Genomic DNA, 26,949 nt, shown 5'->3' with positions numbered 1-26,949 from the left:
TAAGATTTATTCTAGAAGTCCCTCATTTCATCTGTTGTTGATTTTTCAATTGGAAACATTTTATTCTCAGATCATGCCCTGGTGAGTTTAGAGATGTTGCCACATACAGAGAAAAATAAATCATATAGTTGGCGCGTTAATGTATCCCTTTTGCAAAATCCTTAATTCCAACAAATGCTAAAGGCTGAAATCAGTGTCTATATGGAGACAATCTGGTCCTCAGTATCCTCTGTGGGCGTGGCTTGGGAGGCATTTACGGCGGTTCTTAGGGGTCGGATCATACATTATGCCTCATTCATCAAAAAATCCAAAGCACGAGAACTTGTGGAGTTGGAAGGGAATATTAACAGTGCCGAGGTAGAGCTGAAGCACCGAATGTCGTCTGATGGCCTCAGAAAATTGACCAGATTGAAATATAGATATAATACTATTTTGTTGCGGAAGGCGGAGTTTTGGCTATTCAGGGCAAGACAGTCATATTTTGAGTTGGGAAACAAAGCAGGGAAGCTTTTGGCTAGATATATAAAGCAGAGAGAGTCTTTTTCTACCATTTCCTCAGTGAAATCTGCTGGTGGTGAAATATTTACCTGATATTAATAATGCTTTCAAAGAATTCTATCTTGATCTCTATAGTTCCACGTCTTCGTCTACTGATCAAGATATTAGAAACTTTGTAGATCCATTAGAACTTCCTAAACTGATGACTGTGCAAAAAAAAATTCTCTTGATTCTGAGATAAATTTGGAGGAGCTTGGCAAGGAAATTAAGGCCTTGCCTACAGGCAAGTCTCCGGGGCCAGATGGCTTTGCTGCTGAATTTTTTAGATCCTATGCAACAGGCTCCAATTTTGTTAAAAATGTATATGGAATCATTAAAGAATGGAAAGCATCCGCCATCCATGATACAAGCCCGGATCAGTCTGATTCTTAAAAAGGACAAAGATCCAAGCGAGTGTAAGAGTTACCGTACAACTTCCCCGATCCAGCTAGACGTAAAAATATTGTCAACAATTCTGGCTAACCGATTAAGTAAAGTTATGACAACTCTTATACATATAGATCAGGTGGAGTTTATTCAGGGCTGCAGCTCTTCTGATAACATTAGGTGTTTCATCAAAATTATGTTGTCAGTGGTGAATGATCAGACTCCGGTCGTGGCCATCTCACTTTACACCGAAAAGGCATTTGATATGTTAGAATGGGATTATCCTTTTAAGATTTTGGAAATATAAGGGTTCGGGAATACTTTTATTGGATAGATTAAGTTACTTTATTGACACCCGGTAGCGGCGGAACAAACAAATGGATTAATTTCAGATTATTTTACTCTGGATAGGGACACCCTGCAGGGTTGCCCTCTTTCCCCATTATTGTTCTGTCTTGCCCTGGAAACATTAGCAGCCACAATAAGGGGTGGTGGCGGGAGGTGGGGTGCATAAGCTTTTGCTTTATGCAGATGATATTTTATTATTCGTCTCAGACCATATTAGATATACGCCTTGCCTCCATAGAATTATTCATTCCTTTTCTAAATTCTCAGGATACAGAGTCAATTGGTCTAAATCCGAAGTTTTGGCTCTGACAGCGTACTGCCCAGTAACAGCTTTCCAGCCGGGCACCTTCCAGTGGCCCAAACAGGGCATTAAGTATTTGGGCATTTTATTCCCAGCATATTTCTCTGATTTAAATAGAGTTAATGTTGACCCCTTAATTAAAAGGTTTTGAGCAATGTGGGCAGGTGGGCTTCATTACATTTATCTATGATTAGGAAGGTTAATGTATTAAAATGAATTGTATTCCAAAATTTAACTACTTGTTACATTCTCTCCCTGTAGATGTCCCCCACTCTTATTTCAAGCAATTTGATAGCATAGTGAAGTCCTTCATTTGGAATGGTAAACATCCTAGATTATATTTTAATAAGTTACATATGCTGATTGACAAAGGTGGGCTAGGCCTACCCAAGATTTTGCATTCGGTCTCAGACATTTGGCTCATTGGTCGCTTCCACCTGAGAGAGCCCCTCCCTGGTGTTGTATTGAACAGGAATTTCTTGCCCCTATTTTGCCATTGCAAAGTTTTCTATCAAACTAATCGGAGAAGTTAAGTTGCACCCTGTTATCTCACATTTGCACTCGGTATGGACAAATGTGTCCAGAGTGTTTAATTCAGACATTTATTTAAATGTTGCCTCCTGCATATGGCTGAACCCTAAATTATGTATTAATAAGTCCCCATTCTGCTGGTCAGAGTGGATTGTGAGGGGGGTTAATACACTCAGTGACCTATATGAGAGTGTTGATCTTTTAAAAATTTGGTTCAACGTTTTGGATTCCAAAATCTCAGTTCTATAGGTATTTACAGCTGCGCCACCTGCTCTGTATTGTTTTTGGGAGTTCCTGACTCCTCCTCCACATGACGCGTGACCTTACCAACAAGCTTACGTCATACCTCTCATGAGCGCACGTCACAGAGATGTACCGAAGCGAACATTTGTAGTTAAAACGTATATAAGTATTGTTATGTTTCTCAAAATAATCAATCGTTTGGGTTCAGAAGAACTTTATTTGTCAACTGGAGTCGTGTGGATTATTTTGGACCATCAAAAAATGGAGGACATTCACTTGCATTGTTTAGAGGAGGTGGCCTGAAATGAAGTCCTAAAAATCTTAAATTCTGTTTAAACCAACTCTGTCTCATACTGTACGTGTTGATAAAAAGTTTTATATATTAAAGTTTATGCTATTCGGCTATTAAAATAACTATAGAAACTTTTTTGCCCCATCAATGAAATCCTTGGTACACTCCAAAAGCTCTTTGAATCAGCTCACTCATTGGTTCCTAGCTCATTTTGAGTCTGACATGTCCAAGAGACACAGATCTTGGTACAATGAGTCAGAACCACTCAAACCAATTCATTCGCAAACAAATTGTTCAGACTGGTTGTTAACCGGTTGGACAGATTCACTGAAAGTATTTGATTTAAAAGAACGTTTTCTTTACAAATCGGACATAGCTAGCGGTGACAGTGGAACTGACACTAGTCATGTTTCCAGCCAAATTACAAATTTAATTTATGCCAAAATACAGAAATATCACAAAAACTATTTGGAAGCAAAGCTGCGTTTCCATCCCATGTGTTGGTAACACTTTACAATAAGGTTTCATTTGTTAACATTAGTTAACATTAGTTTTTTACCTGCAGTCTTTGTTAATTGTCACCATTGTTGAGTTTTTATGTCTGTGTGTGCCTTGTTGACAACTTATACTAAATGTTGAGTGATAACAACCAATCGAAGCATAGCCTAAGCACTGCAAACATCCTCCGCAAACATGAATTTACTGTCTGGAAATGTCAAATTCCACCGGCACATATACATTTGTAATGATACCAATTCGGATGTGCAGTATGTGGCCAACATTAGTTAACTAACAACAATACCTATACAGCATTTATTAATATTGGTTAATGTTAATTTCAATATATAGTTACAAATTTGTTCTTAATCAAAAGTTGTATAAGTTATCATTAGAGCTGAAATGATTAGTCAACGTTATCAACAATAAAATATTGTCAACAAAAATTTTCGTTGTCGAATAGTCGTTTGATCTCATTTAACGTAACATGATATCACATTAAACTGTAATGATGATGCGCGAGAGCAGCACTGCAGTTCGTGCCTGACTGAGGAGAGGAAGAATTACACAGCTCACAGTCCAGATGCTCTCTAAACTTTCACAGCTTCAGGTGATGTAGATCGCAAAGTATGAGGGAATATATAATGCAAAAATACAAAATAACTAAATACACTAAGTACACTACAGTCTTCAAAGACAAAGGACAACTGGCTCTAACAAGGACAGAAAGAGATGTGGAAGGCCAGATGTACAACTAAACAAGAGGATAAGTACATTAGAGTCTCTAATTTGAGGAATAGACCTCTCACATGTCCTCAGCTGACAGCTTCATTGAATTCTACCTGCTCAACACCAATTTCATGTACAACAGTACATATATATATATATATACAGGTGCATCTCAATAAATTAGAATGTCGTGGAAAAGTTCATTTATTTCAGTAATTCAACTAAAATTGTGAAACTCGTGTATTAAATAAATTTAATGCACACAGACTGAAGTAGTTTAAGTCTTTGGTTCTTTTAATTGTGATGATTTTGACTCACATTTAACAAAAACCCACCAATTCACTATCTCAAAAAATTAGAATATGGTGACATGCCAATCAGCTAATCAACTCAAAACACCTGCAAAGGTTTCCTGAGCCTTCAAAATGGTCTCTCAGTTTGGTTCACTAGGCTACACAATCATGGGGAAGACTGCTGATCTGACAGTTGTCCAGAAGACAATCACTGACACCCTTCACAAGGAGGGTAAGCCACAAACATTCATTGCCAAAGAAGCTGGCTGTTCACAGAGTGCTGTATCCAAGAGTGCTGTGGCCAGCAAACTCACCAGACCTGAACCCCATAGAGAATCTATGGGGTATTGTCAAGAGGAAAATGAGAAACAAGAGACCAAAAAATGCAGATGAGCTGAAGGCCACTGTCAAAGAAACCTGGGCTTCCATACCACCTCAGCAGTGCCACAAACTGATCACCTCCATGCCACGCCAAATTGAGGCAGTAATTAAAACAAAAGGAGCCCCTACCAAGTATTGAGTACATATACAGTAAATGAACATACTTTCCAGAATGCCAACAATTCACTAAAAATGTTTTTTTTATTGGTCTTATGATGTATTCTAATTTGTTGAGATAGTGAATTGGTGGGTTTTTGTTAAATGTGAGCCAAAATCATCACAATTAAAAGAACCAAAGACTTAAACTACTTCAGTCTGTGTGCATTAAATTTATTTAATACACGAGTTTCACAATTTTAGTTGAATTACTGAAATAAATGAACTTTTCCACGACATTCTAATTTATTGAGATGCACCTGTATATATATATATATATAAATATATATATATATATATATATATATATATGAGGGAGCCAGTTCATTACACTCCATTACTTACCACTCACTCTATTGCATATGTACTATACACTCAATCTAACCATTTGACTCAAGTTTATATGAAATGTTACATCTTCATTTTACATCCAACATCATTCTGTGATTTTCTGTGTTACATTCTACATCATTTTGAAACCTTCGTGTTACATTCTACTTCATTCTGAGATTTAGATTTTAAACAAAAGGCCAAATTAGCATTGCTTAGCAGAGCCATTCAAATACTTCCTCATCTACAGTAGTTCTACTCTCTCCGGAACCCAAGAGACTGGACAGTGATATACCATCCTTCACTTGTGAACCCCAATCTAAGAAGCTCTTGCTAGGACCTCACATCTATTATAGTGCATGTCCACATCAGTGGCCGCTGGGATAAGATCTCAAACATGAAGAATCTAAATTTCAGATTGCCGTTATAGTTTGCTTTGTAGATCAAAGGCCAGGGACTGGCTCACCCGTTCAGGGATATTTTAAAGAAGGATCAGAGGCTTTAGGTGTTGCCAAGGCAGGGGATTTTCCTTACTTAACCTGATTAGCAGCTTGGTGGAAGTTTTCGAAGCTGAGCAGAGAAGAAAACCAAATTATATGACGTAAAAAAAAAAAGCCTCCTTGTTACTCTAAAATATCCACTTACTGTGTAGAAATGCACATTCCTGAAATAATAATTCATTATTACACCACAGGACTATAATTCTCTCCCTTCCCTAGGGCTGTAACATGATCATAAAGCTGTGAAAATTTTTCTTAATTGTTATCGCAGTAGGAAATGAAACCGGAGATTAAAAAGCTTCCAGCCTCCACTAGATTCAGAGAGGATTGTCTATGCAGAACAATAAAAATTAATTATATGTGCTGCCTAAGGTGGTGGAGACAAATGTCCCAAATTTCATTGCAATAGTTCTAAAAGGGATACAGTAAACCTCAAATGTAGTTCCACCCAAAGTACTTTGGAGAACTATGATGCCTGTGTGCTTGTAACGATTTGAGTTGTTTCTTTATTACTTTATTTTCTCATTGGCTATATACTTACACAATGCAAAGCCAAACTTTTAGATATTTCTGATTGTGTTGCACGTGGAACAAGGGAATCATTTTACATATACAGTTATTAAAGGGATAGTTCATTCAAAAATGAAATTTCTGTCATCATTTACGCACACCCAATTGGTTCCAAGACTTTTTCTTCCGTGGAATAAAAATGGAGGCATAATGACAGCCTCAGTCACCATTCACTTTCATTGTATGGACAATACATCCCTTTTGTGTTCCACGAAAGAAATTCAGTCATACTGGTTTGTCACTGTAAACAAAATTGTGTGAGTTAACAGTATATTCCTGGCTACTAGTTGCCAGACTTTCACAGTATATTTTAGAATAGTTTTTCAACAATTTATTGACTTTATGCTGTGTTGTAGAATCACAATTATCAAATTTATTTATTTTTTACCTGCAGTCTTTGTTAATTGTCACCATTGTTGAGTTTTTATGTGTGTGTGTGCCTTGTTGACAACTTATACTAAATGCTGAGTGATAACAACCAATCGAAGCATAGCCTAAGCACTGCAAACATCCTCCGCAAACATGAATTTACTGTCTGGAAATGTCAAATTCCACCGGCACATATACATTTGTAATGCAGTATGTGGCCAAGGTAATCTTTCATGCAATGGCCATTTTTGCCATGCAATTAATCTCCTGAAGGAGTTTTGCTGGGATATTTTTAGGGCCCTTTCTCACTAAATGCAATTATTTGGCAGAAATGCTCGGCACAGTTAAGATTTTGCATACAAACAGTGGATTCCTATGGAGCCTTTCACACCGGAAGCGAGTATTCACCCATCAGCAAAGCAAGTTTTTTTCTTCTTACGGTATGTGTGTAAAATTATATGTAAGCATTGGGTGACTGTCATGTTTAAATGTGTTTTTGTTCATGTTTTCTGGTCTTTTATTTTGAAATTATTTCACTTCCTTGTTTAGTCATGTGATTATCCTGTTTCCCTCTTGTTCATGTGCCTTGTTCTTTTTAGTTTATAGTCTTGTTATCTTGTTATTAGTTTAGTCTTGTTATTGGTTCATGTTTCATTGTCTTGTTATCAGTTTTGTATTTTCATTGGTTGTCTTGTTAACTTGTTTACCTAGTCTCTGTATTTATAGCCCTCATGTTCTCTGGTCCTTGGTTGAGTATTGTTGATATAATGTTGTCAAGTCAAGTTGTTTATGCTTGTTTTGGATTTATTGCGCTTTCTAAAATAAAACTGCACTTGGGTTCTCACTTCATCACCGTCTCATCCTTGTCCTCGTCCATTGTTGTCTTCAGCCTGTCCTGCCTTGCCTGAATGTTACAGAATACTTGTCCCCAACATGAACCCAACAGTTTGCCTCATGTGGTTATGCCAGGGAAACCGTTCCATGGAGGAATATGTGGAAGACTTCTGCGCTCTGGCCAGCAAGGTGGATTTCAATGAGATCGCCCTCAAAGACTTTTTCCATTTTGGGCTAAATGAGCCCATATCCTCCATGCTGCCTGGAGGCAGATTTAGTTGAACTTTGGATGAATATATTGACTTTGCTCTTCGATTGAGTGGCTCAGCCTTCACTGTGGGAGTGGCTGATAAGAAACATGGCACTCCTACAGTAGCAGTCACATCTGAGCCCTCAGCCGCCCTGATTTGGCCATCGGCCGCCAAGCCAGAGTTCCCCGTCATGGCCACCAAGGTCCACGAGCCAGTGCCCACATTGTTGATGTAATGTTTATGTTTTGTTTTGAATTCACATTTTTGGATTTATTACACTTTCTAAAATAAAACTGCACTTGGGTTCTCACTTCATCTCGTCCGTTCCTGTCCTGCCTTGCCCGAACATTACAGTGATGCGCGTAGAGATAATTTCGTACACATCAGTATACACGAGTGCGCTAACATTTAGGAAACATTTACAGTTTTGCCTTAAAGACTTATAATTCCCATAAATCTTTCTTTCTAGGGCTGTCAATTGAACACGTTAATTATATTAAATAACGTTTAACGCAATTAATCATGCTTCCTGACCCGTAAGTACGTTTCATTCAGAGTGTACATTTACCTACTACTGGAGCAATTCAAACTTGAAGTACATGAAACTTCTTGTTTTTACAAGCCGTGTCAGCAGGGGGCAGTGTGCCTCAAACCTCACAAGCAGGGCAGACACAGAATGAGAACCGGTCACACAGGACATGTTCTGACAACTCGATTAAGCCGAGACTAATTAGCCAGAGACAGACCACTGGTATTAAAATGAATGGGAGTAATTGGAATGCCCAATGGCCAACAGATGTAGGAAGTCCCGCCCTACAGGTAAAAAAAGCCAGTCACCTTTTAGATACAGACAGAGTTGGGAGGGTTACTTTTAAAATGTATTTCACTATAGATTAAAGAATACATGCTTTAAAATGTAATTTGTAATGTATTCCGTTAGATTACTCAAGGTCAGTAACGTAATCTAAAACCTTTGGATTAGTTCTTCAGCACTGGTAGATTTTTTCCACTTGTTTTGACTATAAAAAATCTGCCAATACAGTAAGACAAAATACACGTTAAAAATACATTCTCTGAAAACCTAAATATATTATGCAGTGTTGCTTCTAAAACAAGATAAAGCAAATTGATCTTGTTTTAAGGATTATGTTCTAATGTGGGTAATCTTGATAAAAAAATATGATCAAGCCTGGTAACAGGTGCATGTAAAATGGCTAGAAATCGTATTTTAGCTTAGCATAAAGCTAAATATTCACATGACAATTTACACAAGGTTTATTTCTATTTCTGCTGCTCCAAACTTCAAACTTACTTCTCTGTCTGCTCATATGAATGTAACACATCTTAAGGAAGTGTTTGCATGCTTTTCAAATGCTCTTTGGTTCACATAATTTAAATAGATACATTTTTTTCCAATTGAATATACTAAATATTAAATGAAACAAATGGCAATAGAATGCAAAGTAATCTCTTAATCAAAATACTTTTTGAATGTAACTGTATTCTGATTACTAATGATTTAAATTGTAACTATAGTGGAATACAGTTAATAATAGTTTGTATATTAAATACTTAATCCTGTTACATTTATTCATTTACAGTACTCCCCAACCCCAGATACTGTACAAACATCGCCTCTTAGTCAACTCAAGAACGTGCATGCGCTTTAGCTGGACCAGCCTGAAAAATAGCATTTTTCAGCATGATCTGAGCCAAAGCAGCATACTTTATGATACCATTGTTGTCAGATTTTACTGCTGATTTGAAATATGTTCTTTGATCATAATCTTGACCATCCATTTTGGAGATTTCAGTCTTTCCCCGTTCAAGTAAATAGGAGCTGTAATTTCATGCCGCTTGTTTACATCGAAAATAGCTGCCCGGGAGCCTTCCAAAGATGGCCACCAGTGGACTGACTTGTCTTGAAAGGAACTTGAACAGAATGCAGGGATCTCTAGATTCCATTTTCAAAGTCTCAACTACTTTTAACTTGAAACAGCGGCCTACAAACGTGGTGTTTATGGCACTGCACACCAGTGAGACCCCCCAAGAGCATCCATCTGACGCATTTGTACATAGACTGACAAAAAATAAATAAAAAATAGCACATCCTGTCGAAACAGAACAGATAAATGTAATCAACTGAAAAATGGATTGTTGTCAACTATAGGCTTGTGTTCAATGATATAGAAATAAAACAAACAATATTTTGACTTTTAAAGCCACTTTTTATTTTGACTAATCAATGTACTATGTCTTTCACAATACAGTATTTCAATCTGAATGACATATTCATTACTATTTGAATTAATGTGTATTATTTATAATTAATTTTCTTTATGTGGGGGCTTTCAGAATTGTTTTTTTAAATACATGTGATTGATTGTGATTAATTTCATTAATTAAACACCTTGTCATGTAATTTATTTGATTAAACATTTTAATCAATTGAAGGCCCTAATTATAACATAATATAAATCTGTGAACAAAACAGCAAAATCTGTAGTAAATGTATTTCTTACAGAGCACAGAAACCAATGAGGTATGATTATTACTGCTGTGCTCTTATTTTACATGATAGCCTGCGACACGTTTTAATCAAATGAATGAGCATTCAAGATGTGAAAGTCTAGTTCCTGTCATTGTTGGATAATTAACTATGAAGGATTGTCTCCTCTATCTATCAGATCTATGAAGACTCAGCTATAGCCATGTGTCACAGAGGAAGAGGAGGACAAACAGGGATGAAATCCAGTCAGGGATGATTAGTCCAGTGCACTGTTCAATAAGAACCTCATCATTTATGTTTATCATTAAGTTATTATCCTGAATAATCGTTTATATTGATGTTTGTGAATTATAAAATGACAGTTTTGACTATGCTGTTTAAATGGAAATAATTAACATTTATTTATAATATTGAGATATTTAGAGATTCGCAAGTCAGGAAATTCTGCCCTCTTGGTTAACAGAAATGCCAGATTGTGTGAATAAAAATGTTAGCTCCCCTTGTGTCAAGCATTAAGTGTATTTACATGCAAACCAATATGCTGTTAACTGCCAAAAATCAGCTCATTCAAAAAGTAGCAAAAAACCCGTTACATGAGATTTGAATCATCAAATTATTCTCTGCTTTTAACGTCATAACGTAACAGTCTTGCGCAAAACACTTGCGTACATTGGATAAGCCGATAAGAACGCTGGTAAAGGTGTTGAGTGAATGCAAAATTGGGGTAATGGGCAAAAATTTAAGCATGCCGATAGTTTTACGCTTAAACCGTTTATGACCTTACACCGACAATGAAAAAATTTACATGACCTTGGCGTATTAATTATATTCGATATTAAGGTTTTGCATTTAAATGCACTCATTGTCAATGGATAATACACTTTTATTTTAATTTTTTTATTCAGTTGTTGTTACTGAATTTTGAGTAAACTTTTAAAATGTTTCATTTGACATTATTAAACAGTGTTTTGTCTGTAATCAAACTTTTTCTACATTTTCTGTGCTGATTTTTGTGGGATTCTGTGGAATGGCTTTAATCCTCCTATGGTATTCAGTCATTTTGACGGAAATATATTTTCCTCATTTAATAAAAATGGTTTCCTTTGTCTAAGCAGTACAAGACTTGGGGCGTTTCTCAATACCAAGTATGCCAAGTTCGGACTTGCGTACTTGGTAGTTTGGACTTGGCAAGTTCGACTCGGGAGTACAAACTCCCAATGATGGGAGGACGCATTACGGTCATTCAGCAGCGTACTTGATGACGTCACCATCTCAGCTCGTCTTGGTAATACGTGCCTACTCCGGTTATCCTCACTATAATGTATATTTACAATAAAACAAAATGATATAAAACACAACCCTTCCTCTTTTCGTTTTAAAAATATTAATAATTAATAATAATTGTATTTATTTATCACACATTATACATATACAGTGAAATTCTTTTTTTCACATATCCCAGCTAAGCTGAGGTCAGAGTGCAGGGTCAGCCATGATACGGCACCCCTGGAGCAGATAGGGTCAAGGGCCTTGCTCAAGGGCCCAACATATGTTGTGCTGAGTGACTCCAGCCAGGTCAATTGCTAGGGAGGGTAGAGTCACATGGGGTAACCTACTCGTGGTCACATTTAGTGGTTCTCGCTCTCAATGGTGTGCATGGTAAGTTGTGCGTGCTCTCGCGGAGAGTAACATGAGCCTCCACATGCGGAGTCCCCACGGTGTCATGCACGACGAGCCACGTGATAAGATGCGTGGATTGATGGCCTCAGAATCAGAGGCAACTGAGACTTGTCCTCCGCCACATGGATTGAGGTGAGTAACCGCACCACCACGAGGACCTACTAAGTAGTGGGAATTGGGCATTCCAAACTGGGAGAAAAGAGGATTTAAAAAAAAAAAAATGTAAGTATTAATATGTATATATTTTGAGTTTTCCTAGATCTGTAGCCTACATATAAAAAGCCAGTGGCGGGAAAAAGGTTGTGGAAGGTTGTTGTTGTGGACGTTGGTGAATGAATGAATGAGGAGAAACAAAATGAATGCAGTTTAATACTGTATAAAAGCTTTAATGTTTTAGAGAGTTGTTGATTTATTGTCAGCTGTAGTTTGTGGTGCTGTTGAACTGTTCTGGGTTATACTGAGAGGTGTTTCTAATATTTAGTCTATCCTCATTCATATAAATGGCATGAACAAACACCTCTCAAAAACAGATTACATAAAAAACTTAACCTCAGCAAGGTTATAATATTAACATTTATTGCAGGGCTGTTGTATTAGACTACATTAGATTTATCTATGTCTACATAATGAACTGGAAAGAACAGGGGAGGTTTGACAGATAATAATATTGAAATGGTTTAGCCTATATTCCACATACATACCTACCATTTGTCTTCTTGGTACTCAAACATCAAGAGGTTGATAGTCAGTATGACAGGCTTTGTACAGTTAGGTGCACAAACATCACTATACATAATGTTTAGTAGTACAAGTAGTACCTGTACCTCATCTGTCACGTACATCATTAGGCATTAACCAGGACAGACTTAAACACAAACAGGACATTTCATGTCTATGATACAGTAATCATGTAGGTTACAGTAACTTTTTGACTCAGAACCTGGGAAGACGTGTGCTCTTATTCTGCCTATGAAAGAAATAGAAACCCTCTCAAGGATAAGCAAGTACATGATCAAACAGGTCAGATGTTAGAGGGAAATGCAATTCTGGTAGACTTCAACAATTCATATCAGAAAATATATTTAGAATACAGTTGAGAAAATATTAAATAGTAAAAACACATACATAAGCAATAAATTCAAAATAAATATAACAACAATTAATAAACAATGTTTAAAAAATTCTAAAAAGACATTCATTTATTTTAACTGGACCAAAGTCCCTTACAAAGGCATGCACAAATGAATGAGCATGTGCCTGTCCTCGCCATGTTCTTTTCTGGAGCTGACTTGAAACCAGCCTTCAGGCTATCCAGGAACAGCATCAACATGCTGGTCCAGATGCTGCCCAAGCAAAAAGCCCATGGATGGAGCTATGAAACTGAGGTGCTGGTCACGGTCTACTAGCTTGCCTGTGGAGCCTCCTATAGGGTAACTGCAGACATCTTTGCCATGCCACTAGCCACAACGTCGTGTAGGAAATGATGACCATCCTCCACAGAGCTATTAATTTCCCCAAACCAGAGGAGATGGAGGAGGTTAGGGCCTGCTTTGTTCACCTTGCTGGCCACGAGGCATTCCGCTGTGCTGCTGGTGCCACATCAGGATTCTTCCTCCTGCAGAGCCACAGAAGAAATGTTACATAAACAGAAAACTTTTCCCCTCAGTGCTACTGCAGGGCATCTGCGATGCCAAGGGCGCATTTATGAATTTGTACATTGGCAATCCAGGATCTGTACATGATGTGCTTGTCCTACAAAAACATAAACAAAGAGTGACACACTGCCACTTCAATAAGATATCAATCATTATGGATGGAGACTGCCCAAATCTGGCTCCAACCCTTCCCCAGACATACAGGCAATGACACAATCACTTAAAATCAATACTCACTCCCATCCACTTTTTGAAGAATTTCGCCTGCCGGTGAAAAGGCTCTTGTTGGCCGCCTGCCAGTCAATGAGGGCCCGGGTTTCCTCAGTTATCCCTTGATTAAAATATTGCTTAAATGCTTAAATAATGCACAATAATAGCCATTATAACAAGTATAACATGTCTGTACAATAGGGAATAAAGACAAGAAAACAATTTGGTCAAAAGGACAAAGGCAGCGCTCTAGTACAATGTTAAAGTTAAATAAAAATATAAAGTTATGAACCTTAACTTTGCACTCAGCCAAATCGATTAGCCCAAGAACAAATAATAGATTTAGATCTGAGATCAAAGATTGCCTTTTATATATACCCAAAACGAATTATATCTCATGTTTAACCACTCAGAGACATCAGAGCCAGAGGCAAATTTCAAAAGGACTTGCCGAGATAAGGCTGTTTTCAGCGGGGTACCATGAGCGCTGACCACCCGGTCATCTTGATAGCTAGTGGGACCTCACATCTCCGAAAACATCGGAGTACATTTTAAAGTAGGCTCTATCTTGATAAATCAACCACAGATTTGAAGTTTAAACAACTAAATTCTCACCTAAAAAATCTTAAAACTATATTCCGTGACACAACAACAGTAGTATTTTGAAAATTATAACTTATTTCCACCATTGCCGCTGGTTGGTGCGAAATGCATTCTGGGATACTTGGCTGTCCCAAGTCCACACAAGTCACCTCCAGATGTGTCCTCAATAAAACGGGTGGAGCAAGAACACATCCGGGCATTTCGACTGTACTTGGCTAGATGCAGTCTTTGAATTGGAACAGTAATTGGGCTGTGACTAATGACATTTTGCAAGTCCACAAGAACACAAGTACAGACAAGAACACATACTGATAAATACCTTTGGTGACTTTTCCTCCATTTGCCATCTGAACATAAAAAAATGGGCTTGATTCGAGAAGTCTATGTGGTCGTAAAAAAAGCGACACCTTTGGTATTCACTGTCAAAATTGGCCAACCATTGAAAATGAATGGGAAAGATAAAAAAACAGAGTTTTTTTTTTATCTGTCAAATAAAATCAATAAATAAACCACAAAGAGAAAAAAACAGACAGAAATTACAGGGTGAGACTCTAAAACATCCTCAGTGCAAAATATACACACCCACTTGCACACAAACATGCTTACATAAACACACAAATGAACTGGTGAGACTATAACTCAGAGCTTTTTTTTTACATTTGTCAAAAAAAATAAAAAATAAATCAGTCACAATGCTAAACACTAGAGCCCAACCGATATGGGAGTTTTGAGACCGATACCGATTTTAGAGGGGGAAAATTCACAGATTACTGATATGGTGGCCGATATAGTTAATTTTTGAGCTGGAATGAAAACAGACATTTTCTATGTGGATTGTTCAACGATTTTGCACCGATATGACTATGCAAAGGTACTCAGAAGGCTGCTTTCTTAAACAAATATTTTTATCAAAGAATATTTGACAATATTATTGTACATTGTCAACAAATTCTAGAAATGAACACTGAGAACATAAATAATAAATTCATATAAAATAAATAGCTAAATAAACATCAGTACTGTTTAGTATCAGTCAGTTGCTGACCATTAAAATAAAGAATACATTCAAATGAAATAAATAGCTAAATAAACATCAGTATTGTTTAGTATCAGTCAAATGCTGACCATTAAAATGAAGAATAAATAAAAATAAAATAAATAGCTAAATAAACATCAGTACTGTTTAGTATCAGTCAAATGCTGACCATTAAAATGAAGAATAAATAAAAATAAAATAAATAGCTAAATAAACATCAGTACTGTTTAGTATCAGTCAAATGCTGACCATTAAAATGAAGAATAAATAAAAATAAAATAAATGGCTAAATAAACATCAGTACTGTTTAGTATCAGTCAAATGCTGACTATTTTAATACTGCCAGTCAATTATTGGCAGGTTGTAAAACAAGAAGCATTTACACCTGCCGAGACAAGAGAAAAACAGTGGCAGCGGTGTTACACTGTATTCTGCTATACAAGTTCAGGGTAAACTTTCAACTGTGGAAAACCAGATTGTTAAATATTACATTTTATAAATGCAATGGCTGGAATTATTCGGTTGAAGTGGGTACCAAACTGTGAATCCTGAACAAAACAGTTTGGTGAATACATGTTTACACATTAGCTTCCAATCAGCTGACAAGCAATGAAAGTAGCTACATGGTTAGCTAGTTAGCTATAAGCTCATTGTCATGGAAAGTATAAGATGGACCAGCATTGCGTCTCACCAACTAGATAACAACGTAGCGTGAAATCAACACTCAAAAGACACAATCTGACACAATTCACCACCGCACCGTTGTCTGCTGAGCTGCATAAAGATGCTCTCATGTTTACCTTTCAACCTGCTACATTAGGCTACTGACTGCACTGACAAAATATAGCTGGCTAACAGCAAACATACATGAGTCACATGGTTGTCAGGGACAGGGTTAACGTTATATTAATTATATTGAAAAGGGAAAATGATGGGGTCATTTTTAATTAACTTTCCAGTACGTATTTCACAAACTAGTTAGCAACTTACCGAGAAGACACCGCTGAACTCCGCCCTGTCTGCAGAGCCACCATCAGCTCAGAGTCAGCTCTGTAAACAATGGAGTCAGAGTGTGCTCTGCTGGACAAACTACGTAATGACACCATTTCTAAAGCATTGTTTTCTGCATTATATGTTCTGAAAAAAGTTTTCATATCTGCGCATATCGGTAAACATATACGGCGATACCGATATGTGGCTACAGCCATCTACTGTCTGTTACTGGTATGACATGGATTTCAAGTCATGTTATTTATATTTTGTTCACCAGATGGCAGCAGTCTGCCTCTGATTTTATTTATTTATTTTCAAAATAAATGTTTATTTGTATATGTAAATTAATGGTTACATTTAGAATTTATATGTAAATAAGATCAAAATAGCATTAAATCCCAAAAGAAATGCATAATTGTATTGTTCTTACTTCCTGGAAAAAGAAATGGTTTCATTATCATCATCATCAAAAAAAATAAAGGGTTACACATCTGACCCTTCCATTCCAAAATGACCCCGAATACCAAAGGTAGGTGCCATTTTTCAATACCATAGGAGGGTTAAACAGGGTAAAATGATAAACAGAGCATTGAATACACTAATATTGGTAGTTAAACGCATAATCAAATTGCAAAAATCAAATGGGGTCAGTGATGCAAACACACATGCACAAATTAGATTGATGATTATGATTATTTTAATGCCAATAATTTCAAAGGTTATGAGCAGATTTAACCATATTATGCAACTTTTGACCTATCGGTGGCGCTGCCATGAAATTTAAATGAGTATGCCAAAGTTTTGACAAGATGTTACCCATCTGGCATCCTCACTGTTACTTTAAAAAAATTGCCCCTAATGCGGAGTTTTCCCGCATTCCAGCATCCTGTTGGAAAACATGCAGTAGAATGATAATTGTAGTTGGACTACCCAATTGGAATATTGTGCGGAAATTTACAACTTGCGGGAATGATGATAAACAGTTAATGTAAAGCAAATGATATGCATCAATGAGTTAAAGTAATTTTTTGCAAGATGTCATAAGTCAAGATGGTAGCCCATTTAGTGGGCAGAGATGGCATTAGGTGGTACTAGTACAAGTACAGAACCATCTTTTACTACAACCGAACTTTCTGTTCTCCCACAGTCAAGCAATGCATTTCCTGTCAAGGGAATAGTCTCGCAAAGCCATACTATTACATGTTAAAAAATAACTTTCTAGAGGGGAAAGCACTTGTATATACCATAAATTACTTTAGTGCATAATGCATCATATCATGAGCAAGATGGATGATTAATAATACATTAATCAAACTCACTTAGATTGCTGACAATTCCTCACACATTTTTTGTTGCATCATTATTTATTATATCCCTGCATGTGGGTAGAGAAAAATCATAGAAAACAATGATATCGCTCACAGTGACAGAAACTTCTCCTCCATCTTGCCTAGACTTTACTACAGAATCTCACTGGAGATGAATCACGTGTGCTACACTCCAATTTGTTGTCAGAATCGTGCCACTGATCATTTCCATAAAGTATAACTTTTTTCAATGTAGTTACATTGGATATTTTGTTGCAAAGAATGGCATTGAGACCTAACCCATTCCCAGCTTGTTCAAAGTCAACCAACTTCTACGTTCAACATAGCCATAGTTGAAGGAATAAATTCTATTGCTTTCGTCCTGCCAGGATATGATGCGGTTGTCATCTCCAACTGTCCTACTCCTTCTAATACAATCACCGACCACTTTATTAGGTACACCTGTACTAGGGTGACCATACGTCCTCTTTTTCCCGGACATGTCCTCTTTTTCGGACCTTAAAAAAGCGTCCGGCCGGGATTTCTAAATTTGCGAAAATGTCCAGGATTCGGCTTTAGTTGCATTATGATGTGCATCTGGTCTAATACTTCATTGTGTGTGCGCGCATATTTGCATTGCATTGAGTGGAAACAATGCCTGAATGAAAGTGCAAATTTACAGAAGATTTGCACAAAAAATTCCCATGCTTTCGTCCAGGTCGAGATCCGTGGGAAGCAGAATGTATGACATGTAAAGCTGGCACTTACGTATGTGTCAGTTACTAATAAAGGTGCAAGTGATTTAGAAGAACACATTAGCTCTGCGAAGCATAAAGGGTCAGCAAAAGGTTAAAGTTCATCAATTAACAGACTACTTTCTGCAACCAGGTAAAATTGTTATCACATTGCTTCATTTTCCATGGCCATTCTAAATAATAGTAATAGTAAATGAAGGTACATTTTTATTTATTTATATATAATTATGTTATGCTAATAGAATGTCTTTCTCACTGTATTAAAGTTTGCATTCATAGTAACACTCTTTTGAACCCTATTATTCCCTTAATTAGATTATCTAATCAGCTAATCGCATGGCAGCATTGCAATGCATAAAATCATGCAGCTACTGGTCAGGAGCTTCAGTTAATGTTCACATCAACCATTAGAATGGGGGAAAAAATTTGATCTCAGTGATTTCAACCGTGGTATGATTGTTGGCGCCAGAGGGGCTGTTTCTTTTTATTTATTTTTTTTTATAGAATTTTCACATATTTCAAAACAATCAAATAAACAATTACATCAAAACATCCACCCCCACCCCTGCTATGCCAAAAGGGAGAAATTAAAACAACAACAACAAAATAGCACTAATACATTATAAATTAACCTTGTATAAGACATTCACACATTATACCTTATTACTAAACACTGTACGTTTCATAATATTTCCAAAGAGATCTAAGTTTTCACAGTACTCTTTGTCCTTTTTCAATAAATATAACTAAGGGTAAAACCAGATCTGATTTTTGTTTTGTTTTGTTTTTTGTTTTTTGTGATTTCCCCATCATTTCTAATTTTTTCCAATATGCAGTGCATTATTCAGTTCAGTTAACCATGTCTCAAATTTTGGATGTAACTCTTTATTCCACACCTGCAGAATTATCTTTTTAGCTAATATCATATCATATTGAATCACTTGAATCTGATAATGACTGTTGATCTTTGAAGATGCTTACTAACCCAGAATGGCAATAACAGGGTCTGGTAGAAAATCAACTTTATATAACTCGGAGTACAAACTAAAAACTTAAGTCCATAATGTATTTAATTTGGAACAAAACCAAAATAAATGTGCCAAAGTGTCCTCATTACATTTATATTTAACACAAAGTGATGATACTGATGGACAAATAGAATGTAACTTACTTTGTGAATAATGTAATCTGTGTAAAACTTTGTATTGTATTAATTGAATACCTGAGTTAATAGAGCATGTTTTTATCCCCTGTAGGGCTCCAGACCAAATGTCATCCTAAATCTTTTGCTTAAGATTCCATAAGGTATTGTGTAGATGGGCGTACAGACTCCTGAAAGAAATCAACAAACCTAGATACCAGACTCTTCGTATCTAGATTCAGGTTCATACACATATAAAGATTTCCAGGGTGTTTACACTCTTCAAAATTAGTAATATTTGTTTTAACATAGCTTCGAATTTGTAAATATCTTTAAAAAAAAATGCAATGGAGGTACTTCATATTTTTGACCAAGTTCAGAAAAGGAGGCATACACATTACCAATATTCAAGTCCCCTAATGGTAACAATTCCTTTTTCTTTCCATAATAAAAAACCCTTATCAGTTTGGGAAGGAGGAAATGCATGATTAAAGACAATTGGAGTAAAAATACTTGTTTGTGGGAGTTTAAAAACTCTCCTGATTTGATTCCAGATTTTAAAAGAGTCCACCACCAACAGGTTATCTTGTATGATTGTTTTGATAAGCTTCATTTCTGCAAATAATAAAGTAGGGAGGGAGGAACCCTGGATGTCCTGCTCTATAGCTAACCATGCGGGAGTTGAGCTAATAGCATTTCCTGGAAAAGCAGATCGCCAGAACATCAAAGCCCTCGTGTTAGCTGCCCAATAACATTTTTAAAAATAAGGCAGAGCAAAGCCCCCTTCATCTCTTAATTTGCAAATATGTGCTTTTGCAATACAGTGTACCTTGTATCCCCAGATAATAGGCATAATTATGGAATCCAATGTTTTAAAAAATAATCTTTAAAAAAAAATCAGACAAAGAGCCAAATTCTTTAATGAGATCAAACAAAGTGGGTAAAGGTCTTTCTGGTTTTGAGAGAAAAAGGAGAATGTCATCAGCATATAGCGAGATATGATGACACACTCCCCCATCTTCACAGGGACAATTTGAGGGTGGTTTCTTATGCTAATTGCCAAAGGTTTCATATCAACTCCAAAAAGTAATGGACTCAAACGGCACCCTGACGTGTACTGCGATGAAGAAACAAGGGAGTTTTTTTTTTATTTTTTATATATAACCATTGGTAAGTACGGAGGCAGTGGGGCAGAGATACAACATCTCAACCCACGAAGAGAAATTTTGTCCTAAACCAAATCTATAGTAGATTGTATATATTTCCACTCTACTTGGTCGAAAGCCTTATGGGCGTACAAAGCTAGAATTGCTAATTTATTATTTTTTACATTATTTTTATAAACAATATTCATAAGCCTTCATACATTAAAAAAGGAAAATCTCCCAGGAACAAAACCTGTTTGATCTACATGAATAATAAAATGGATACTTTTGTTCAATCTATTTGCTAACAAATTAGTAAATACTTTCAAATCGTTACCAAGAATTACAATAGGTTTATAAGATAATGGATCAGTTTCATCTTTGTCTTTTTTCAAAATTAATGCAATATTTGCAGAATAAAGCGAATCTGGTCATTTCTTATTTTCAGTGGAGATTTTTAAACATCCTTTCCATAAGAGGAGCAATTTGACTAGAAAAAGACTTGTAAAACTCTGTACAGAAACCATCTGGACCTGCTGATTTACCATTAGGGAAGCTCTTAACAGCTAAGAGAACATCCTCTTATGTTATATCTGTATTTAAACTTTCTCTTATTTCGTCTGTTAATTTAGGAAGACCTAGTGAACAGAGAAATGTTTTAATATCAGCAGGATCTCCACTACTCTTAGATGTATACAATTCTTGATAACAATCCATAAATTGTTTATTTATATCTGGATAATTTATCTCTGTATTTGTGGTCAGTTTTCCTGAACTCATTTTAATATAACGTATTGCCCTACTTGCTTGAGAGCCTCTAAGTTGTTGAGCTAATAACCGATTTGGTTTATCTCCAAGTTCAAATTGTTTTCGTTTAAATTTTAATAATAAGATATTAATTTGACTAGACAGAATGTTGTTGTATTCATATTTCAATTTCATGATACCAGCTAGGTCAATATTAGATGCTGTCAATTTAAATTTATTTTCTAAAATTGCTAACTCGACCTCTATCTCAGATAATCTTTTACGTTTCTGTTTTTTCAGGTCTGTTTCAAATGCTATAATATGGCCTCTAATAACAGCATTAAGAGCTTCCCATAAAGTTGAGTGTGAAACATCCCCTTTGTCATTTAAAGCAAAATATTCAGCTACGGGCGGACCACTGCTCTTGAAATCTTTCCTTATTTAATTAGGTAGGGTTAAAACGCCATGAATATGGACATTTTTCGATACCAAAATCGACCAATATTGAGACTGGGCAATGATCTGAAATTAAAATATTATGATATTTAGAAGTTAAGATTATATGACTTAATTTAGAATCTGTTAGAAAATAATCAATCCTAGTGTACGACTTATGGACTTTTGAAAAAAAATGAATATTCTTTATCTGTTGGGTGATGAAGTCTCCAAATATCATGAATATTTAATGACTGGATAAGTTTATTAATGACAGTTATAGAGTTTGAAGGGTTAAATGGCCTGGGAGATTGTCTATCCATAAAAGGATCCAGAATCCAGTTAAAATTCCCTCCTATAATCAAGTGCATGTAAAGAGTTCAAATGAGAGAAAACTTTGGACTTCTTATCAATTTTATTTAAACCACGTACACTCCAGATGGCAATGTTCAAATGTTTCTTTAAAAAATCCATCTATACATTGGGCCTACATTTAATAAGTAAAAAGGTAATCTTAAACACACCAAAAGTAGTCCAAATACATTATATATATATATATATATATATATATATATATATATATATATATATATATATATATATATAAACAAGACAAAAAACAAAACAAAACCATTAATAAAATACTAACAAAATAAACTGGCATAGCTTTAACCCACTGAACCCGCTTTCACAACGTGAACTAGTTTCACAACACCCCATTAGAAATGTAAGGCAGCTGAGCAAAACACAGAGATAGAAAAGAAAATAGTAATAATAATAATAATAATGAAAATGCCAACAATCTGCAAACTAACTGTGCTTCCAAACCAGTTCTCACAGCTCCATAACACCCCTCTAAAATTAAATGAACACTTCGCTCTTAAAGCAATTCGGCTGGATCAGCAACCTAATAGTTCTTCACTTATATACCTGACAATGTACAAAAATAATGATGATAATAATAATAATAATATCAATAATTGTTATAATAAAAAATTCAGGGGACCTGGGTAGCACAGTGGTAAAGACACTGGCCACCACCCCTGGAGCTCGCTAGTTCAAATCCCAGGGTGTGCTGAGTGACTCCAGCTGGGTCTCCTAAGCAACCAAATTGGCCCGGTTGCTAGCGAGGGTAGAGTCACACGGGGTAACCTCCTTGTGATCACTATAATGTGGTTCGCTCTTGGTGGGGCATGTGAGTTGTGTGTTGTGCGAAGATGGCGTGAAGCCTCCTCACACACTATATCTCCGCAGTAATGTGCTCAACAAGCCACGTGATAAGATGCACGGGTTGACAGTCTCAGATGCAGAGGCAGCTGAGATTCATCCTCTGCCACCCGGATTGAGGCGAGTCACTTACACCACCATGAGGACTCAGAGCACATTGGGAACTGGGCATTCCAAATTGGGAGAAAACACAATCTGTAGTTTTAGAATGTCTTGTGCCTAATGTCTCTCTTTCCAAGATGTAGTACCATACATTGATCCTCATGTTGGGAGACTGTCAATATAAGATTCAGCTTCCAAGGGACATTCCTCTTTCCATGGGTGAGGATAAGACTAGCAGGGTACAGCAGACCATGTTTTATTCCTTTAGCTCTTAATTTCTCCCTCACACAGTTAAATTGTTTGCATTGGTTAGACACCTCCATTGGAAAGTCTGAGAAGATACTTATATGGGCCCCTACGAAAGTTAGTGGACTCCGGTCGTGGGCAAGACGAAGTATTTCAGCTTTTACGGAGTCATGGTGAATCCTGACAATCATCACCTGTGTTTTATTATTAGTAATGGGACCAACACTATGTGCACTAATCTTAATCTAATCTTAATCCCGTGTGGAAAGTTTGACGACACCAACAATCCTGGTAACATTTCAGAAATATAACACGTCAGGATTCCTTTTTCAAAATTTTCCGGTAGTCCTACTATATTTATATTCTGTCTTCGAGACCTTGCCTCGAGACTAGTCAACTTGGTTTTTAAGTTGTGTTTTCCTTTGCTATATTGGTGCAGAGCTGCTCCAGATGAGAAATAAAAAGCTCAAAATCAGAGGTAGCCTCTTCCAGGCTAATAAGGGATGTATTTACGGTTAAAGTTGATTGCACTTCCAAGATGTTAAATCGTGCATTCATAGAATAGTCAATTTCGTTTCTAGCCAGAAGGATAGTTTTTTGTGTGACTTCTTCATTCAAAATTTCAAACGCTTCAGCTTGTGCCGTCTCAGTAGTCAGATCTGATTGGTCGCTAGCATTGGCTTCGGGTAAAATTGCCTCTGTTAAAGCCTCACTAGTGGAGCCAACGGCTATAGGTGGAGACCTTTTTCCAGTTTTTCTGGATTTCATCTTTCTTCTCAGCTTTAAACACGGATTTTAAGCCATATTGCTAGTCAGAAGCAAAGTTTTAAACTATTTATTCTCACGAGGGTGAGGAGCTGATCGGAATAGCATCATTCTCAATGCATTACTCTCTAGCTCCTCAGAGGGGCTGGTTTGAGTATTTGTGTAACTGCTTACCAGACTGGTTTGAGCTGACAAAAAGGCTACAGTAACTCAAATATCCCCTCTGTACAACTGTAGTGAGCAGAATAGCATCTCAGAATGCACAACACGTCGAACTTTGAGCCATGGGCAGCAACAGAACAAGACCACCTTGGTTCCAAAAACAGAAAGGTGATGCTGCAGTGGGCACAGGCTCATCAAAACTGGACAGTTAAAAACTGGAAAAACATAGCCTGGTCTGATGAATCTCGATTTCTTGTGAGATACACAGGTGGTAGACCCACTGCAGACTCAGCTTTCTGTTCTTGACTGACAGAAGTGGAACCCGATGTGACAGCCTTTCTGTCAGCTCGAACCAGTCTGGCCATTCTCCATTGAACTCTCTCATCAACAAGGCGTTTCTGTCCACAGAACTGCCACTCACTGGATGTTTTTGGCACCATTCTAAATGAACTCTAGAGACTGTTGTGTGTGAAAATCCCAGGAGATCACCAGTTACAGAAATACTCAAACCAGCTCATCTGGCACCAACAATCATGTTGTGTCAACAGCATGAAGACCTACAATTTTCCACAACTCTTATCTTCTTTGGGTTTTAAAATATATGGTTGAAAATATCACTAGCTTTCACCAAGATGGGATCATAATTTTTAAGGTTCATTTCCCAAAAATGCTTTGCAAATAACAGCTAAAACTAGTCACTTTACATTGAGCATGTTCTGAGTCTCCCACAATGCAACACTTTTGACGACAAACTGTTGTATTTGAGAATTACAGTAGATTGCTGTAAATGTACAGCATTTATTTATTTTTTTTATAGTGTACTGATTTAATATCTTAATTTTTATGTGATGGGGTTGAGTTTATACTCTTGTCAACACCTGATTACACTACACTTCAAAATATTAATAAAAATTATTATATTTCTTACCAGTTTCAGCACCATGCTGTTGAAGAAATCTGAATGATGTTGCTTCTGGTTAATGATGTCACTTATGGGTGAAACCAACATTTTTATGGGCAGAGAATGGTTTGACATGAGTTCAGATTGAGGGACATAAATTATTAGCCTGTTTTTTTTTTTTTTTCAATCATGATTTTTTTTTTAAATATCTGTCTCAGCAAAGGAACAAAGTTCATACATTAATGTCAAAACATTATAAGACACTGTGCCCATTGTATTAGTTATTTCCTAGGTACAAATTCAGTGAAGTGCCTCAGGGAAATGACAAAATGCTTGGTGTGAAATAGAAAGATGTCATTCTTTTATAATAAAGACTACTTATTGCAATAATTATTTAAAATGTCATGGAGATGGAAATATGACCCAAGAATGACCCAGCTACCACCACAGAACTCTTAAGATTTCTCTATTTTCATTTGCTGTACAAAATCTTTATGTATTTCTGCATTTTTAACACAAAACTTAAAGTCTGTTATAAATGAACATGTATGAATTTATCAGTGAATGGAAGCTTATCATATGTACCTGTGGTTCTATTCGGTAAAGTGTCATATCTCACTCCTAAGGAATTTCAAAAGTTTCTACAACACCCCGGTTCTCATAGTTTTTTTCCATTTAGGCTCAGTGATTGCGCTGTGACACATGACAGTAAAAAAAAATTAAAAGCACTTGAACATCTTGTATAAACTGCTCTGCACAGATAAAATAATTTAATAGAGAATCTTGGCCCGAAGACCTCTGACCCATGGACCTTCATGGGTGATGCACAGATCCTTGCAATATTTGTTGGTACCAAGTAATATTGTTCACACTGACAGCACTATGATCCTATACTCAGATAATAAATGCTCTTGTGTCAGTCTAAATTCAGTCATGACAAATATCCACAGGCATCTGTCTAATATGAAATTATTCCCTGCAAATCAGTTTAAATTCCCTGCAGGTACATGTTGCTTATTTTAACTTGTAACTTCTGCTGTTGAATGTTTGCAGGCAAACATGCTAATGCCATAATATGAGTGCCCTCATATTCAGCTTCTATCGACAAACATTTTACCTTCTCCCTCATTCATTTAGCTTACAAACTCAACAAGCACATTACTCAGGATTTGGAGTGACCTGTTGACTATGGTGGGCGGCAGGAACAAGGACACGCTGTTGTTTGTGACTGATCCTGTGGTGGTGTTTATCTGTGATCCATGTTCTGTAGTTGTAATGCTGTAATTGCTTTAAGAGGAGAGGCTGAGGACTGCAACAGACAGATTTCTGCCAAGCAGAAGGGAAAATAGGGACACCAGTCATGGGATTATGACGACAAGATTTCCAAACATAATGGTTTGCTGGTCACAGGTAAACCATAGTCCTGGAATGGAAAGTCACTCTTGACTGTATGCTATCACCAAAGACTGATTTCAATTAGAGATGAGAGATGTGGCTAAACAACACACACACACACACACAAACACACATACATTATATATATATATATATATATATATATATATATATATATATATATATATATATATATATATATATATATATAGTATGTCAATGTTTTTTAGTCTTTTGACAATATTATGTATATCTTAAAATGTATGTAGGCTATTTGTTCTGAAATGGCTTGAGAGGGTGATCCCCCGCCCATCCCCCCACCTGCCCTTGAAAGAGAGATCAGTTGATTGTATGTGTGTGTGTGAATGTGCGTCAGATTGTGTTT

This window comes from Myxocyprinus asiaticus, chromosome 14, assembly GCF_019703515.2.
Source record: "Myxocyprinus asiaticus isolate MX2 ecotype Aquarium Trade chromosome 14, UBuf_Myxa_2, whole genome shotgun sequence".
NCBI lineage: Eukaryota > Metazoa > Chordata > Actinopteri > Cypriniformes > Catostomidae > Myxocyprinus > Myxocyprinus asiaticus.
The sequence above is the reverse complement of the archived record's forward strand: the minus strand, read 5'-3'. Positions refer to the sequence as shown.